General features: G+C 45.6%; 1 protein-coding gene and 1 pseudogene across 4 annotated transcripts in view; both read right to left on the bottom strand.

Annotated features, from left to right (window-relative positions):
• The window catches only part of RAP1A (RAP1A, member of RAS oncogene family), a 103,407-nt gene extending 98,212 nt beyond the window's left edge, over positions 1-5,195 (bottom strand). For 2 of the 4 annotated variants that reach the window (XM_077334898.1, XM_077334900.1), the window contains exon 1: positions 4,992-5,158. The gene's annotated coding sequence lies outside the window, so the exon portion shown is untranslated. Of the gene's footprint in view, positions 1-3,326; positions 3,378-4,991 lie in introns of those variants that run through there. The other 2 variants (XM_077334897.1, XM_077334899.1) reach the window with 2 other exon arrangements.
• A 1,475-nt stretch (positions 5,196-6,670) lies between these two features.
• On the bottom strand, positions 6,671-7,565 carry LOC143836091 (SPRY domain-containing protein 7 pseudogene; annotated as a pseudogene).
• Positions 7,566-17,839: the final 10,274 nt, after the last annotated feature.

Genomic DNA, 17,839 nt, shown 5'->3' with positions numbered 1-17,839 from the left:
AGTAAACTTCTATGTGAACATATATGAATCAGTTTTGCAATCAATAGACTATAAAAACTTGCTCAGGAAAAGTGCTGGATGTGTGCCTGATTTATCCATAACATTTACTATCCAATTCCTACAATGGCCTAATGCAGTTTCCTTATTAATACTAACACTGGTCAGCCCAACTGCTAGAAAGGAAGGAGAATTCATCTGTCACATATTTATTAAATGCAATATAGTTAAATGAAGCAAGTTCTTCACTACCATGCATGATCTTACATCTTTTGGAAGCAATACTAGTTGTTCTAGTGAAACATCAAGTTTTGATATAACAAATAATAACCTGTATAAAAACAGAACACATGACTTCCTGTTTCAGCTCATCTCTGCCTTACATACCTACTACACATGTGATGTTGCTTGTTCCTATAGCTAATAGTCATAATGTCTCCATCACCTGCAAGGAAGAGGACTTGGAGCAGGATATGCAAGCTGAGAAATGCCCTAGCACAAAATATTTTCTTAGAGTAATGACTTTTATTTATTCAGAGCAGTCAATTTTTCTTCATCTGCTGCCATAAGGACTTGGGGACATAATCCCCTCTCTGCTCCACTCCTGAAAATGCAGGCAACATACCTTGCTTTGAAATTTACAAACTCCTTCAACACAAACATTTATTTCATTACAAACACTATCCTACCAAAATAGCAAACTGCTTCTGTGCTAAAACAGTAAAATTCTATATGACCAAGGCAACAGGCTACTTACTAAATTTCAAGTCAACTTCCATCTCCAATTCTTTCACAAAAAGCAGCAGTATCTGTGTTGCGAATATTGGCATAAGGGTATTTTAGTTTAGTTTAAAACACACATATCTTTAAACCACTCCAGCGGAGCGGATTAAATAAAAGAGTAAGTGCTGTTGGGGAGGAGTTAGGGCGGGCCCTGTTCGGGATAAAAACTCGGAGCTAATCAGGAGCCGCAAAGCGTGAGTGGCACTCCAGGGCCAAGTTTCTAAATGGGAGGCACGCAAAGCGCCTCACACTCCAGTCCTCCCGAGCCGCCATCCTAGCCGGATGGCCGCTAGGGAGGAGGCTCGCCCCACTTCGCTGGGCTCAGGGAAAATCTCTTTCCCTCTGCCCAGCGACTGCCCTTCCCCGCCAACGGACCTGACTTCTACTCTGCATCACCCGCGACCGTCGCCCGCGCCCTTCACACCCCCACCCCTGACGTCCGTCCCCGCAAGGGCCAACCCAGGCCCTTCCCACCCAGATCCCCAACGACCATCCACAGCCGCCGCCCGCACTCTTCCCACACCCCCCCACTTACTATTCACCATTTTCCCCCGTCCCTGGCCTTCGTCAACGCCGCCGCACCCACTCCCCGAGCTCCTCACGCGACTTACCCGCTTCCCGGCCTGTCCCCGACCTTCACTGCCGCCACCACGCACAGCCCCCTGCCGTCCAAAATGGCCACCGATACGCCGAGGACGCCACAGAGCCGCCCACCGCAAGCGTCCTCGCCGCCCTCCCCCACAATGACCACGAAAGCCGGCAGACCACCGCGGAGCCACTCTCACGCCAGTGCCGTGCCCAGCCTCCAGACCTCGCCTCCTTTGCTGCTGCCGCACACCTCCAACCAGCCTGGCCCAGGTAAGTGCAACCCGGCTAACCAGGCCCGCACGCGCACATGCTCCAGCCCGGCCAAGTCCCGTTTTCCGCCCATTTTTATAAATGGGCTTTACGTCTAGTATCACAAGAACTACTGCCATTTTTTTAAATCACAAAATTTCACTTAGAAGATTATACCAGTTTCTCATCTATATAAATGCTACTGATTTCATACATCTTTACTGAGTATAGAAATGTATGACATTCTTTTTAGCAAATAAACTAACAGCAAATAAACACACACGAACACCACCCCAGGAATTACTAATGTAGCAAGTCCACTATTTTGAAATTTTTACAATCACAGAGATAATATAACCTAACCCTTTCCTAATATATGTGGGATGTTAGAAGTTTCAGAATTGAAATATGATACATACTGAGCCAAAAGCAGCTTATGTTATCTAGGATACCCCAAAGCTTCACACAAATGAGATTGTAGTCACACAGGACTTTTTAAATACATGCTAAGTTTGATGTGATGGGGGTACTGCTCAGGAAGGAAGTGACATAGACAGAACAGAATTACTTGCCCCCATCATCATCATTTTAAAATAAAAGACTGGCATGCAATAGTAGAGTCAATGCGACACTCAACTCCTTTCCTTTCACTGCCACCCCAGAGGCAAAGTGCAAGCAGTAACAATATCTCTAAACAGGAAAAGCAAGATGCTGTTTCAAAATAGGAAGTACTACAGACAGACAGCTAAATGAATGACAGGACAGTCATTTTCCCCCCAGAAGCCCACTCAGTGTTGCCACCAAGAATATCACAACACAAGATTAATTAGCATCAACAACACCTGTTTGATAATATATTTATTATATTTATATACTGCCCTCCCCGAATGATAGTCCTACCAACTTCAGCAGACACTGCTACTTCAAAACCTCACTGCAAATATTAAAAGCAAGTAGCCCCAAGTTGCCCACGAAAAGCTCACTTTCAAATTTCAGTACCATGAAGGAACAATGCTAATTCTACTGCTGGAAAAAATCAGCTACTAATAAGGCACAGAATATCCTGCCTTTCAATCAATGTGGCTCATTTTTATTTACCCTAATCAGATCCAGTGAAGTAGTTTCCCTTTAGAATGACTCCTGCTACTGAGGCAAGGGGGCTTTCCAATCACTATAGTTACGGTGCAAAGACTGCAGTGCCATGGCTAAACCAGACAGACAAGGTCATCTCAGAAAGTACACCAACTGAATGAAGAATCTCTAATAAGCAATAATGTAACCAGCAACCCACATTCCTGGGAAACGTTTAGGCCCTAATGATTACTGACTGATGCCCTTTTCTCATTGTGGAGTAAGAGGCCACACTCTGATACCATGCCATGCCAGCTACACAAGGAATCACAAGCCCCTACCTGTGCCACTCTGCATTAAGTCACCCATCAAAAGAACATTTTTATTGAGATTCCCTCTGTATTTAATGCCATAAGCTACGCATTCATCCTCCGCAAAGTTTAAGGAAAAATGTCCTATGAACTTTGATAAAAAACAACTGTCAAGTTTACCAGGGAAGGTCAGCATTAATGCAATACGCTAGCAAAAGTAGACTTTTGTCTAGAGACAGACCGAAGAAACCCCCACAAAATCCAAAATGGGTTCCTGAAATACACCAGCAATTAAGTCACAGTTACAGAAGGGATGAAATGACTTACCTCTGTTCTAACCCAGAAGCAGGGCGGAAGCATCAGGGTGAACCCAAGAGTGGTATATAGAAGCCAGGCTACCAAAATCCTTCCCTATCAACCCAAAACAGAGAAGTACTGGGCCTCTGGCGTCTGGTTTCTTCCCCTTATATCCTGTTGCAAGGGGAAATTTTGCATTTCACTTCCCCATTGGTGCCACCAACAAGGAGGAAAGCTCCAAAGGGAGGGGGGAAAGGAAGTCAGTCCAAGTGTTTCATTGCAAGGTCTAGCACCCCATGCCATCAACTCCAACATGGGTAAAACAGCAGGTCACCAACTGTCAGGGTACATGTTAAAGACAAATGGCAAAAAAGGTTCCATATCCTGGAACCAGGATGGCAACCTAGTAGGCTAATAAAGGTCTCAAGCAAAGAGCCTCTTGTGGCGCAGGGTGGTAAGGAAGCAGAAATGCTGTCTGAAGCTGTCTGCCCATGAGGCTGGGAGTTCAATCCCAGCAGCCGGCTCAAGGTTGACTCAGCCTTCCATCCTTCCGAGGTCAGTAAAATGAGTACCCAGCTTGCTGGGGGCTAAATGGTAATGACTGGGGAATGCACTGGCAAACCACCCCGTATTGAGTCTGCCATGAAAACGCTGGAGGGCGTCACCCCAAGGGTCAGACATGACCCGGTGCTTGCACAGGGGATACTTTAACCTTTTACAAGCAAAGATAGGATCCACGGCTTTAAACCTCTTTAGCAACGATAGGAACTTTTTAGAAAACACAGCTATAGATAGATATATCACACACCAAAGACAGCAGCAACACAAAGAAGAGCCACCATGTCAGTGCCAAGCACATCAAAGAGCAGCCAGAATGAATCTGAAACTTCACCAGAACAGGCATCAAAGCGGGGGGGGGGGGGGGGGGGAGAGACTTCAACATTGCAGGACCAGAGAAGTCCGGCTGCCATTTACCCGGCAAAGACCAAGCCCACCATTCAACTAATGTCCCTAGTGTGAGCATCCATGCCCCTAACTGAAGACCCCCAACCGTGTATGTAAAACGCCCAACTACTCCCATGACTGGGAGGTGCTTCCTCGACACCTTTGGGGAGCTCGGGCTGTGACAAGGGGCTTTGCTAGAACATCCCCCCTCTCGCCTGTCAATTACATTTCACTGGAACGGGGGGGGGGGGTGCAATGAGGCAAGGCACAATTCTCCTATCGCCCCAAAAACTGGGCGCTTCGTTGCTGTCACCCCCGCGGGCCAACCGGGCTCCGTCCTTCCGACGAGTGGCGCACGCAGCCCCTCCAGCTCCTGGCCACGCCAAGCGCAGGCACCCAGGCCGGCCAGCGACTCCTCTGGCCCAGCTCCAGCCTGTCACTGCCTCTCCCTCCCGGCCAGGCGTCATGTCTTCTCCCGGCTCCTTCCCACCCACCGCTCGCCGGCCTTTGGCCTGCCGTTCTCCGGGGCGGGGTGGGGCGGGGAGTCGTGGCGCCCTCGCCTGCTCCGGAGGAAAGCCCCCCGTCCGCCCCGCCCGGGCCCCGAGCCAAGGGAAAGCTGCAGGGCCCCTCGGCCTCACTGCGGGAGAGGAAGGGAGGCGACCGGGCCCCACTCTGGGCCGCGGGAGAGAGCCCCGGCCGCCCAGCCCAGCCCAGCCAGCAGCCCCTCCTGCCCGCCGCCGCCGCACTCACCCCGTTGCCGCTGCCTGCCGGGGCGAGCCAAGGTGGCCGCCCGTCGCCTGCCTCCCTCCTTCCTGCCTGCCTTCCTTGCTCGGGCTCCCGGCTGCTGCTTCGCTCGGAGCTTTGGCGGCTCCACAGTGCGCGGCGGCGGCGGCGGCGGCAGGCTCATGTGCTCCGCCCCCCTTTCCTCTCTCGGCCTGGGGAGGGGCCGCCGGGCTGGCGAGGGCGGAGCGAGCGGGGCAGGCGAAGGGGCGGAGCGGCGTGGCGAGGCCGGGGAGCGGAGGCGGGGCCGAACTCCGCGCGGGACCCTGCTCCGGCCCAGGCCGACGGCTCGTCTCGGCCGCTTCTGAGCACGTACAAAGAGCCTGCGCTCTCTTGAGCGACTTAAACTGGAGGGGCCCTTGCAGCGCAAGATTGTAACCCTTCGGGTCGGAGTAGCAGTCTGGCCCGCACGGGCTTTTCCTCTTTCTTCAAGTAGGAAATGGGGGCAGCGAGGAATCGGTCAGGCTCTGACTGATTTACCAGCGCTTATTTTCTGCCTATAAGGACTTTTTTTTTTTTACAGGACATATAAATACTCCGGCCTTCATTCCCTGGCCCCACATCTTCGTACCCTTCTCGCTTCGGTGCTGCCTCAGTAGCAGTCCAGTGACAGAGCACGTGAAGCCGCTTTGTGTCCGGAGGAAAGGCGAGATACAAATGAATTAAATAATTATCTTTCTGCGCCATACAAAGCTGGGAGAAGCCGCTGATTTGCTTGCTATAACGGGCGAACATAGAGTCCCTGGGGCAGTCGGCGAAAGCCAACCAGGCTGAACTTATCCTGGGCCAACTTTTTTCACTGATTCCCAATGCCAACTGCTCCGAAAGGACTGGGTCTTCTGGAAACAGGAGCCTGGGTTTGTGTGAAAACGGAGTCAGGCTAGAAATACTGCTTGAGTGTTACTGAGGACAGACCCTAATAATACCTCAGCAAACGGGAATATGTTGAACTCTGCTTTAAATTCAAAGGCGTTTAGCATTTTAGCTTCTGTAATTTGCAACATTATTAACACTGACGCTGCTATCCAAGATACATCCCGGATCTGTGGTTCTGGACTTGTATAATCCATTTCAGTTGAGCTGTCAGGCCAGTTTCCATGGAGAGATATAACCTGTGATTAACCACTGGCGACTCTTGTCATGATTGCAGCTATCGGATGATAGCCTAGTCAGATGAAACTTCTGACACATCAGCCACAGAGACTTTCAGTCACATCTAGGCAGTACCTCTCATTGGGAAGGAACGCTTACATGGGTAAACACCATAACTACTGGTTATGTGAAACCATTTATCATATTTTTTTTACATGAAAGGACTTGTGATGCAGCACCAGTATTTTAATAGACTTTTTTGTAATTTACTTGCTTTAAAGAACAACATTAAGGTCTATTTAACTGGGGCTTAAAATTCTTCAGCATAATCCAGCTGTGCTTCAATTGCAAAGTAATTGTTGTTCCCCAAGATGCAAACTGCTGAATCTTGTTGGTGGGGGAAATGCAAAACCAAAGAATCTGGCAGTCTTCAAGCAAAGGTTGGATACACACTTTTCTTGGATGTTTTAGGATGCTTAGGGCTGATCCTGCATTGAGCAGGGGGTTGGACTAGATGGCCTGTATGGCCCCTTCCAACTCTATGATTCTATGATTCTTTTTTTTTATGTATAAGAACTATTTATTGTACAGCAACATCAGAGACTGTGAGTCAACAAACACTGTCAGCTGTAATCACTTGACATGAAATACAAATACTGTCCACATCACAAAACAATATCTGGTCTAGCATTTGCAAGGTAGTTTAAAAAAAAACAGAAGTACTTTGACTCAATACAGGTTCATGTGCTCCAGGAACAGAGAGCAGATTTATAACGAGGGCTGGGCAACGAATGGGAACCTTCAGAAAATCTGTTGCTCAAAGAGGATCTTTTCAAACCCTGTTGGAGGTGTATGGTAGAAGTCACTGAACTGACAATCCAAAATGGCGCTGTCATCCACATAAACCACAGGGAAGACTGTTCCTCTGATCCCGGATGCCGGACAGTGCATATTTTTCCCATTTAGGTAAACATTCAATTCTACGTGGTCGTAAGTAATGCCCACCACGTCACCCTCCTGCGGAAGGCTGTTTGCCAGCAACTTGTTCTTTTCTTCATTGTTGTAGTAAAGACCTCCGTCATTTCTCAGGACTAAACTATTCGTGTCACGGCCGAGAGGGATTTGATTCAAGTTGACTTTCTGGGTCGCAACACCCACACCCCAGATTCCTGTAGACTGGATTTTGAATTCATAATAGCTCTTGTTTTGATGCAGAGGAGCATTGGCTAAGCAGCCGCCTGTCCCACAGACTCTCCGGCCGTTCTTGACGATGACAACGTCTGTTCCTGGCAGGGGTGTTGCTGGCGCTGCTTGCTTACCCATCTGCTGCGTGTCCAGCTGCATGGCCAGCATCTCCTTGAGCGGGATGTGCCCCCCGCCGCCCTCCCCGTAGCAGGCCCAGCGCAGGCAGCACCACACCGCGCCCGAGCCCGCCATGGCCGCCCGTGCCCCGCTCCCTCCGGCCGATGGAGGATTCTATGATTCTAATCCTCTCTCCCCTATGAAAGCTTATAGGTGATCCAGGGCCAGTTACATACTCTCAGACTAACCTACAAGGTTGTTGTGAGGATAAACGCGGGAGATAATAACTATATATGCTGCTTTGGGTCCCCCTTGTCTGATGTGATCCGCCCTGACCCTTTTGGAAAGGATGGAACATCGATCAATATAAAAATAAATACAAGTAAAATAAAGAAAGGCAAGTTATAAGTGAACAGATATTATAAGTGAATTAAGATTGTAGTTAACATTGGGAGAATTTAAGACAGTCTTGATTGTATATGTCATGCAATAAATAGTCTCCCCCTATTATATGTATTTTTCTAATTTAGAAATCCAGTTGTTGTTATCTATTGTTTTCTGCTGTTCTCCAGTCCTGTAACTCCCGCATTATTATCTGTGTTGTTATCTCCTGTGTTATTACACTGTCCTGAGATGTCACAGTGAGGAGCATTATATAAACTAAAAAAATAAAGAATACGGTTTTGTGCAATGTTCTCTCATTCTTTTTACAGTTCTTATAGAATAGCTGTTGGATGTGCTCATTATACAGTTCTTATTGCACTGTTTTAAGTTGTAATCTGCCTTGAGTCTCATGGAGAAAGGCACACCATAACTGAAATAAGTAAACAAATAAAAATTATTTCTAAGCATAGGTGTTGGGGATGGGCTGTGGATCAATGGAAAAGCCTTTTTGTAAGTGCTGAAGGCCCCAGGTTCAATTCTCTGTATCTGCAGTTCAAAAAGACCAGAAAGTAGGTGATGATGTGAAGGACATCTGCTTGGGAACCCAATATGGTACCTGTGGGTGCCGTGGTGCCCACTGAGACCTCTCCTGGCACCTGGCAAGTGTTTTTAGAAAGCAGTTGGGACTTTTGCTAGCAAGTCTTCTGATTGGCCAATGGAGATTTGATTGGCTGAGCCGATATGTAACAACATTGCTTTGGTAAAAGCAGCCACCAAAGCAGAAGAATCTTTACTTTGCGACTAAAAGTAAGCATGGACAGCCATCTTGCAGCTGAACACCTACTGCAGCAGGCATTACATGACTGTGTCCATCACCCTGTGTCAAAATTCCAAAGGTGCCTGAGGATTCAAAAAGGTTACAGACCTCAGTTTGAAAAGTTTGAAAGACTGAACCAACACAGCAGAAGTTATCCATTCCCATTGCACCAAATGCTCTCCCAATGCAGAAACATTTTCTCTGCTCACACTCTTTTCTCAAGCACTGGATCACACCATATATCTTAAGCCTCCAACAGTGACAGGTGGTGTCCTCACAATCTGATATTCCTTTTGCAGCAGGGCTACACACTCTCCCTCCATCTGTTTGTCAGAAAATATAGTGCTGCTTTAACACTAAGAATAAAAACTCTTGGTTCTTTTACTCTTGAGCCTTCAGTCTTTTCCCATCCCTCCATTTCTATCCCATTGAACAACAATACAGACAGGTCAATTAATATGTCAAATCTAGTCTGACAAATGTCCCAAGATAGTGTTCTTTCAGGCAAGCGTATGGTTCAAATTATTTTATCCCCAAAGCAACCTTCTGAAGACGTATGAAGAAAGGTTGGGGGAGCTTGCTCTGCTTAGTTTAGAGAGGAGACGACTGAGAGGGGATCTGATAACCATCTTCAAGTATTAAAAGGGTGCCATATAGAGGATGGAGCAGAATTGTTCTCTCTTGCCACAGAGGGACAGACCAGAACGAATGGGATGAAATTAATTCAAAAGAAATTCCATCTAAACATCTGGAAGAAGTTCCTGACAGAGCGGTTTCTCGGTGGAACAGGCTTCCTTGGGAGGTGGTGGGTTCTCCATCTTTGGAAATGTTAAAACAGGCTAGATAGCCATCTGACTGAGAGGCTGATTCTGTGAAGGCAAAGGGGTGGCAGGTTACAGTAGATGAGCGATAGGGATGTAAGTTTCCTGCATAGTGCAGGGGGTTGGACTAGGTGACCCATGAGGTCCCTTCCAACTCTATGATTCTAAGTAGGCTTGGCTAGAGAGATTATGACAGGCCCAAGATCACCCAAATGAGGTTCATGGCTGGGGCTTTAAACCCAGGCCTGCATTTCTAGTCTTAACACACTAATCACTATACACACACATGGTAGTTAACTGATACACTTTCCTTCTGTGCAGTTTTGTGGCTGTTGAACACTCTGGTCTATCTAGTTTCATTATCATTTAGCAACGCCCTACTCAGTGGTCCCCAACCTTTTTATCACCGGGGACTGATCAACGCTTGACAATTTTACTGAGGCCCGGGGGGGGGGGGTAGTCTTCTGCCAAGGGACATCGCCGTTGCCTGAGCCCCTGCTCTACTTGCTTTCCCGTCAGTACCCGTGAATTCCCGCTGCCCTCTGGGGGGTGCTGCCAGCAGCAGCTGCACAGTGCCACACCGAGGGGGAGCCCCAGCCATGGCGGCCGCCAGAGAGCACCAAAGGTGAGCCAGTGGCAGAGTGCAGGGTAGCCCCTGAGGCAGCAGCCGGGGAGGAGGAAGAGGAGGAGACGCGGCCCAGTACCAACTGATCTACGGACCGGTCCCGGTCCCCGGACCAAGGGTTGGGGACCACTGCCCTAAATTGTCTTAAGTGTACAAAGCAAGTATCACATGCATCATAATATTGTTAATATATCCTCTAAAAACACTGAAACGGCAAACCTCAGTGAAATAGTTTTAATAAGAATGAAAATTATTTTTAAAGTCAGAGACTTTAAAAACAAGATGAAAGAAACTTGATTTGTGACTGTGTCCGCAATCGTGAAAAATGCCACAGTGTCCTTCCTAAAGTCCAGCAGAATAACAATCTTTTACACAAAAATCGGGCTCTTGAGTAGCAGATAAAAATGTAATCCCTGTTTCTTACACTGTTTGAAAATCCCCAGAAGCCACGATTTCTCCCCCTCCCTTGGAAGGTAATTCACACTTATCCAATGAGAAAGCTCAGGATTTGAGCCTGCTTCCTCCTGCATTCCCATCCCAAGTGATGTCATCATAGATATGTCAACACCACCTACTATCTGCCTTTCCGTCCCCCTCCACTCTGTATTTTTTAAAAGAAATTGAACATGACTGCATTACAACATGAAGTTGCAATAAAAATAGCATACATTTTCTGGGAATGTTCCAGAAAGTTAACCTTAACTAGGACTTCACAGTCCTCCCCTTGGATCATCTAAATGTACTTTACTTTCATGATATAAGGTGCAACAGAGCACTATGTAATTTTTGTGCTGATAAACAGTTGTGCAATGGTAGCTGACATGCTTTATGTTCATGCATGCATGGTGACTGAGCGCACATGAACACAATAATCCCCCTCCTCCTGGTTGAGTGATTTGAGTGCCATGGGAATTGAGGTATGGGAGGGTGTGATTTTTTTTTAAGTGATTGCATTATGGCACAAGTGCATTATTGTGCATGTTTAGGCCAAAAAGGGAAGGGGAGGAATGACAGGAGGCGGGAACATCTACTCTCAAAATGAAAGTGGAAAACTCAAGCTGCGATTGCAGTCCTGACCAGTGACAGGAGAAAACCATAGATGCAGATTGCCAGGTACAAATCTGGAGTCTACATTTAGAATTCGATGCGGTTAAAACACGCCGGCCAGTCATAACTGCTGAGTTGGTCCAAGGGAAAGGGGAGATATGTTATGGCACAGTGAGGTCTAACCTATATTGTACTTGACAAAGGGAAAGATGGAAGAATAAGATGATACATGCCAATATATGTATCTCCTTTCAAATACCAGGCCTAGTGAGTTTCACAGCTGTGTACTACAAAGGGAGCTGCACTATCTTTAAGTCCTATGCTAAAGCCTTTACTGAAATTTATGAGGGAACTTTGGTAGGGTTCAAAAGAGGATTTAAGTACTAAAACTATTAAATGTTACCTGCAGATGTCCCAGTAAATAAGGATCTTACTTTGTTTTTAGCCTTATCAGTTCTAGATCACAATACCACTTCATCAGGAGTTTTCTTGAGCAGCCCCACAGTATGTGTTTGCTCACAGGCTTTGGAATCAAGATGAAAAAAAGTATCAGTGAGGAGACAGGCAAAACCAGAAGGACAATGCAAAAGGAAAGAGCAAAGCCCCTACGTAGAGAGTTCTTCTTCCCTCTCCTTCATAGAATCATAGAATCATAGAATCATAGAGTTGGAAGGGGCCATACAGGCCATCTAGTCCAACCCCCTGCTCAACGCAGGATTAGCCCTAAGCATCCTAAAGCATCCAAGAAAAGTGTGTATCCAACCTTTGCTTGAAGACTTCCAGTGAGGGGGCACTCACCACCTCCTTAGGCAGCCTATTCCACTGCTGAACGACTCTGACTGAGAAAAACTTTTTCCTGATATCTAGTCTATATCGTTGTACTTGAAGTTTAAACCCATTACTGCGTGTCCTTTCCTCTGCAGCCAGCAGAAACAGCATCCTGCCCTCCTCCAAGTGACAACCTTTCAAATACTTAAAGAGGGCTATCATGTCCCCTCTCAACCTCCTTTTCTCCAGGCTGAACATTCCCAAGTCCCTCAACCTATCTTCATAGGGCTTGGTCCCTTGGCCCCAGATCATCTTCGTCGCTCTCCTCTGTACCCTTTCAATTTTATCGATGTCCTTCTTGAAGTGAGGCCTCCAGAACTGCACACAGTACTCCAGGTGTGGTCTGACCAGTGCCGTATACAATGGGACTATGACATCTTGTGATTTTGATGTGATGGCTCTGTTGATACAGCCCAAAATGGCATTTGCCTTTTTTACCGCTGCATCACACTGCCTGCTCATGTTTAGTTTACAATCCACAAGTACCCCAAGGTCTCGTTCACACACAGTGCTACCTAGAAGCGTATCCCCCATCCAGTAGGCATGCTTTTCATTTTTCTGACCCAGATGCAGAACTTTACACTTATCTTTATTAAATTGCATCTTGTTCTCATTTGCCCATTTTTCCATTGTGTTCAGATCTCGTTGAACTCTGTCTCTATCTTCCGGAGTATTTGCCAGTCCTCCCAATTTGGTGTCATCTGCAAACTTGATGAGTAGTCCCTCCACCCCCTCATCTAGATCATTAATAAATATGTTAAAAAGTACCGGGCCGAGCACCGAACCCTGAGGTACCCCGCTACTCACCTCTCTCCAGTCTGATGAAACACCATTGACAACAACTCTTTGAGTGCGGTTCTCTAACCAATTCCCTATCCACCTAACGATCTGAAAATCCAGATTGCAGTCCTTCAACTTATCCATCAGAACATCATGGGGAACCTTGTCAAAAGCTTTACTAAAATCCAAGTAAATGACATCAACCAAATTTCCCCGATCCAGCAAACCTGTTACTTGGTCAAAAAAGGAAACTAGGTTGGTCTGGCAGGACCTGTTGGAGACAAATCCATGCTGACTTCCTTGGATCACCAAATTGTCCTCCAGATGTTTGCAGATCGCTCCCTTTAATATCTGCTCCATTATCTTCCCCACAACAGAGGTCAGACTCACTGGTCTGTAGTTTCCCGGGTCATCCTTCCTCCCTTTTTTGAAGATCGGAATAACGTTTGCTCTTTTCCAGTCCTCCGGGACATCTCCAGTCCTTAAAGAGGTTCCGAAGATGATGGACAAGGGCTGTGCAAGTTCTCTGGAAAGTTCTTTGAGTACTCTCGGGTGCATTTCATCTGGACCAGGGGATTTGAACTCATCCAGTGCAGCTAAATGCCTCTCGACCACCTCTCTATCCATGTTAACCTGCCACCCAGACACTATCCTTTGGCTACAGCCATCTCTAGATGTGCCTAAACACTTAGACCTGTGGGAAAAAACAGATGTAAAATAGGCACTAAGCCTTTCTGCTTTCTCTGCATCTTTCGTTAGAGTTTGTCCATCCGCACCCAACAGCGGGCCTATTGCCTCCTTTACTTTACGTTTGCTCCTCACGTAACTGAAAAATCTTTTCTTGTTACAATGGGCTTCCCTGGCCAATCTTAGCTCACTCTCAGCTTTGGCCTTTCTGATGATTGAAAATTTGTGGTCCTTATCAGACCACAAAGTGTATTGTTGACTATTTGCAAAGTGTGTTGTTGACTATAGAGCAGAATGGAAAGCAAATGAGATGGTCTGATTTCTGGTTGCTTTGTCATCTAGCATGTGGCTGGATTGCTTTGGAATAGCCCGTGTCCTGAGATGATGCCATGGCTTTCAGTTTCTTCACAGTCTTGGTGCTAAGGTGACCAGATTGTCCCACTTTGAGGGACATCTGGGGGTACCTAACAAATTGTACTTATGTTGAAATAAAAAATACTATTTTTGCGTTCTATGTGTTCTATTAAACTTTTTGTTGCTCCATATAGACCAAATTTTAAATCAAGAACACCCCCCCCCCCGGGTCAATGGTATTCCGCTTTACCAATGTTAAAATCTGGTCATCTTACTTGGTGCCCTTTCATGTAGCCATGAATCTACTTCATTCCTTTCCTGCTGCCTGAGTTTGTACTTCAGGATATGTTTTAATCCTTTCTCAATGCCTAAAGTATTCATAGGGTTGTTGTGTGAAACTTTTATTAGAAAACCAATAAAATGAGTTGAAGAAATATCCTGTACAGATGACAAATTACCATAAAGTTACTTGAATACTGCTGGAGAATTGTAAAAATGATTTGACTTTATCTCGGGGGGGGGGGGGGGGAGTGTGGAAGAAGGCTGCAATTGTTTGACACTTTAGATAATGGAAATAGGTTGGAGAAATCAAACCAGAAAAGAAATGAACTGACTCACACAATGTGGATGAAAAGTCATCTGTGACTAATTCTGACTTGCTCTATTCTTACCCTGGTAGGTTACTCCTTTCCTACTTCAACGTATCACATGAACACATGAATCTGCCTTCTACTGAGTCAGAGCTGTCCGGATCAGTATTGCATGCTCTGAGCTCTTCAGGCTGCCAGGCACAGGCTTTCTGCATCTCCAGCTCCCTAATCTTTTAAACTAGGAATTCCAGGGATTGAACCAGGGAGGGCGGTATATAAATATATAATAAATAAAATGAACTAGAATAGCAGGATAACCCTCTGCTCAGAACAGAATAATTACTGTAGTTTGTTATCTTGGGCTAACCAGGGGTGGGGGAGTGGCGAATAAAAAATAATATTTGTGTAACTCCTGTTTATCAGGACCAACCAAAACATCACAAAATAGCAAATATATGAGCGACATTGGGGTGGCTGTTCAGTTCACAACCAAGAAGCAAGGAGAGAGAATATCTCTTGTGGCATAACAGAGAATCCCCTAGTCTGCAGTTTGTAGAGTCTTAAAACAGAATACAGGATGTTTTGCCAACTTAATTGTATTAGGCAGTGTTGGATGCAAACCAGATTTCAGAAGAATGAAGCAATGCAATCAATGATCAACCTCTCTTCACAAAATACATTATATTCTATTTCAGCCTAATTGAATGGCCCATCCATTGTCACATCATCAGAACCAATTGAGGTGTGAATACTTTTCAGTTACAGTCACCAAGGGACTTCAGAAATCATGCTGATCACAGTTGCTCAGCATGTGTTTTCGGAAGTGTGTGGGAGGGAGTATGCAGAATGCAGCTTCAAAGAGGAAGTCGTTTTAACATAGGGGTCTCATATATTTCATTCAAGTCTGAATTAATCATGCTGGAAGTTGTTGTGAAGACATCTGAGGACCAGTCTCTCAATCTGTGTGTGTGATGTTACAATTTCAAGTTTTACAGAAATAAAAGAGACAGTACAAAGATTATAGCCTCATTTAGTTTCTGTAAGAATCAGCAGTCACCAAGCATCATGCATTTTAGAATAATCCCATTAAAATGGGCATTAGTCACTGCTAAAACTGATGTGGGGAACTATTTACTTATTGCACCTGCATCTTACTTTCTTCTCAAGAAGTTTAGGGTAACATATATGAGATCCCCTTTATTGTATTCAAATTCCCTGCATGGTAGGCTAGGCTGAGAGAGAGTGACAGACTCAAGGTCATCCAGTGAGCTTTAAGGCTGAACAGATAACTGGACCTGTGTCTCACTGGTCTAATCCTCCAGCCAGTACTGATAATAGATGTCAAGGAGAGCAAGACCCCCCCCCCCCCATTTGTCATGCTTGGCTTGGAATATTAATTTCACTTAAAAGGTGGAAAGACACTCATTCAAGTTCATCACATTAAGGCATAATTGTTCTTTGCTTGATTCCTAATTGTGATTTCTGTGGAAAATTAGAAGCTTAGCAGTGGTACCCCTAGTGGTAATTGTCCCCAAAATGGTCTATAGTCCCACACAGAGCCAGGATTGCTACATATTGTCGTAGAAGGTTTCTTATTAAGCATTTTTTTAACCAGATAAAATATTATTGACTAGACTATTCCAATCAAGATATAGCTAGCTACTTCAACATGTGACATAAATTGCTATGTAAATTACTACCACTTCCTTATTTTCCCATCTCCCTTGACACTTTTTGACATCTCAGCACCTTTCTCAGTCCACTGCAGTCCTAACAATGAGTAATTCCATATAAACCTAAACCATGTTTGGGCTTTACCAAGACCTCATTTATCTTTTATTCCTGCCTCCATTCAGGCCTCTCTCTCCACCTGTGCCTTTCAAACTGCTGCAGATACTCTACTGTCTTCTTTCAATGATTCCTAGGGCTGCTGACCCTTATGCTCCCTGTTTCATGTTTCCTCTTTTTTACTTAATTTCCTGCTAGCACGCCTAACTCTGAGCTCCTTTCAGGCCTACCACCACACAGTGCTTTCAGACCCTTTGCCTGTTTTGTTTTTTTAATCAACAGTGTCTTTTTCTCACAAGTTATATTATTTGTGAACATGCTGTGATATCACCAGAGGTTTGTCCAATGGGAAAAAGTGATTGTACCCAAATGACAAACCTAACAAGTTTGGCTTAATGCATAATGAGATATCTGTTCTAAAAAGGTGAACTGTCAATTGCATATACCTGTCTGTCAAAATATTATCATTTTTTCCAGAAGAAAAATCACATTCAAGACAAATTCAAAAATGACTCAAAGCATTGCAGATATTTTGAATATATACTAGTATAAAAGCACACCGATATGGCATTTGTTTGCAAGCTCACTTATATAATCAATTGACAAGGAACATGGAGATTACAGCAGCAGACATTCAAGGTTAGACTAGAAGAAGGACTTCTGGGATACTGTGAGAAGTGGTTATGCTTTCATAAAGCCTACTGTACTTTGGCCTTGTATGTTGTAACGACAAGTGCCCAATGCATCAGAAACCAGAATTCTAAGAAACTATGCAAGTTTGGATGAGTGTAGAACATGAAGGAACAATCTCACAAGCATGTTCTTCTTTTTAACAATAGAACACTGGGAGATAAAGAGCCTGTGTCTACTCAAATCTCTACTTGGTAAAGTACCTTGGGGGGGGGGGGGGCTAGTTACAAACTGGGTAACCACTGAGTGCCACTAAGACATCTCCTGCCTTGCTGTTTAGAGGGTCTGCCTAGTTGCCACACCTCCAACTACACTTCTACAAAGAAGCAGAGGGCAGTGCTGGGGTGCTCTACATTGGTCATGGCTTGATGAAGGCTCTTGAAGGAGGTTCTTAAATCCAGCATCATGCAGCATTCTGCCAAACATCTTTCATTTTGAAAATGCAGTTCTAGCTGCAGCCACTAGGAGCACAGGGGAAACTGAGCACAGCAAAAAGCATTCTATAGGATCAGCCAGACTTCCCTTGCTCCAAGACAGAAGCAAACTCACTTAGCAGATTCTACAGCCAAGCTAGGATGCGGATAGCTTCTACAGTAATTGCCAGACCGCAGGTCATTTTCTCCAGCAGCCTAGTCTTCCTTTCCTCACACCCAGTTCAGCCAGGTCTTGCAAAGCTGTAGTTATGGTTTTGCAGCAAGATAAAACAACCTTCCCCTCTCTTAACTTCTCTCCCTCTTTTCCACACTGTTCTTGTTCATTTCTATCTCCCTTCATTTAATTTTTCTGTCCCCACTCCCTTATTTTAAATAAATTAAATAGAGATCAGTTCCTCTGAAGGAAAGGACTGATGGAGAGGAGGAGTCTCTATGGCATTGTGCCAGTGTTCAGGGATGCCAGCCTCCAGATGGAACCTGGAGAACCACCAGAACGAAAGCTCCTCCCCAGACTGCAGAGATCAGTTCATCTGGAGGAAAGAGCTGTTTGAGACCTGGGGGGGGGGTCGCTGTGTAGCA

Source organism: Paroedura picta, chromosome 4, assembly GCF_049243985.1.
Source record: "Paroedura picta isolate Pp20150507F chromosome 4, Ppicta_v3.0, whole genome shotgun sequence".
Taxonomy (NCBI): domain Eukaryota; kingdom Metazoa; phylum Chordata; class Lepidosauria; order Squamata; family Gekkonidae; genus Paroedura; species Paroedura picta.
Note: the sequence above shows the minus strand (reverse complement) of the source record. Positions and strands in the feature narration are given on the sequence as shown.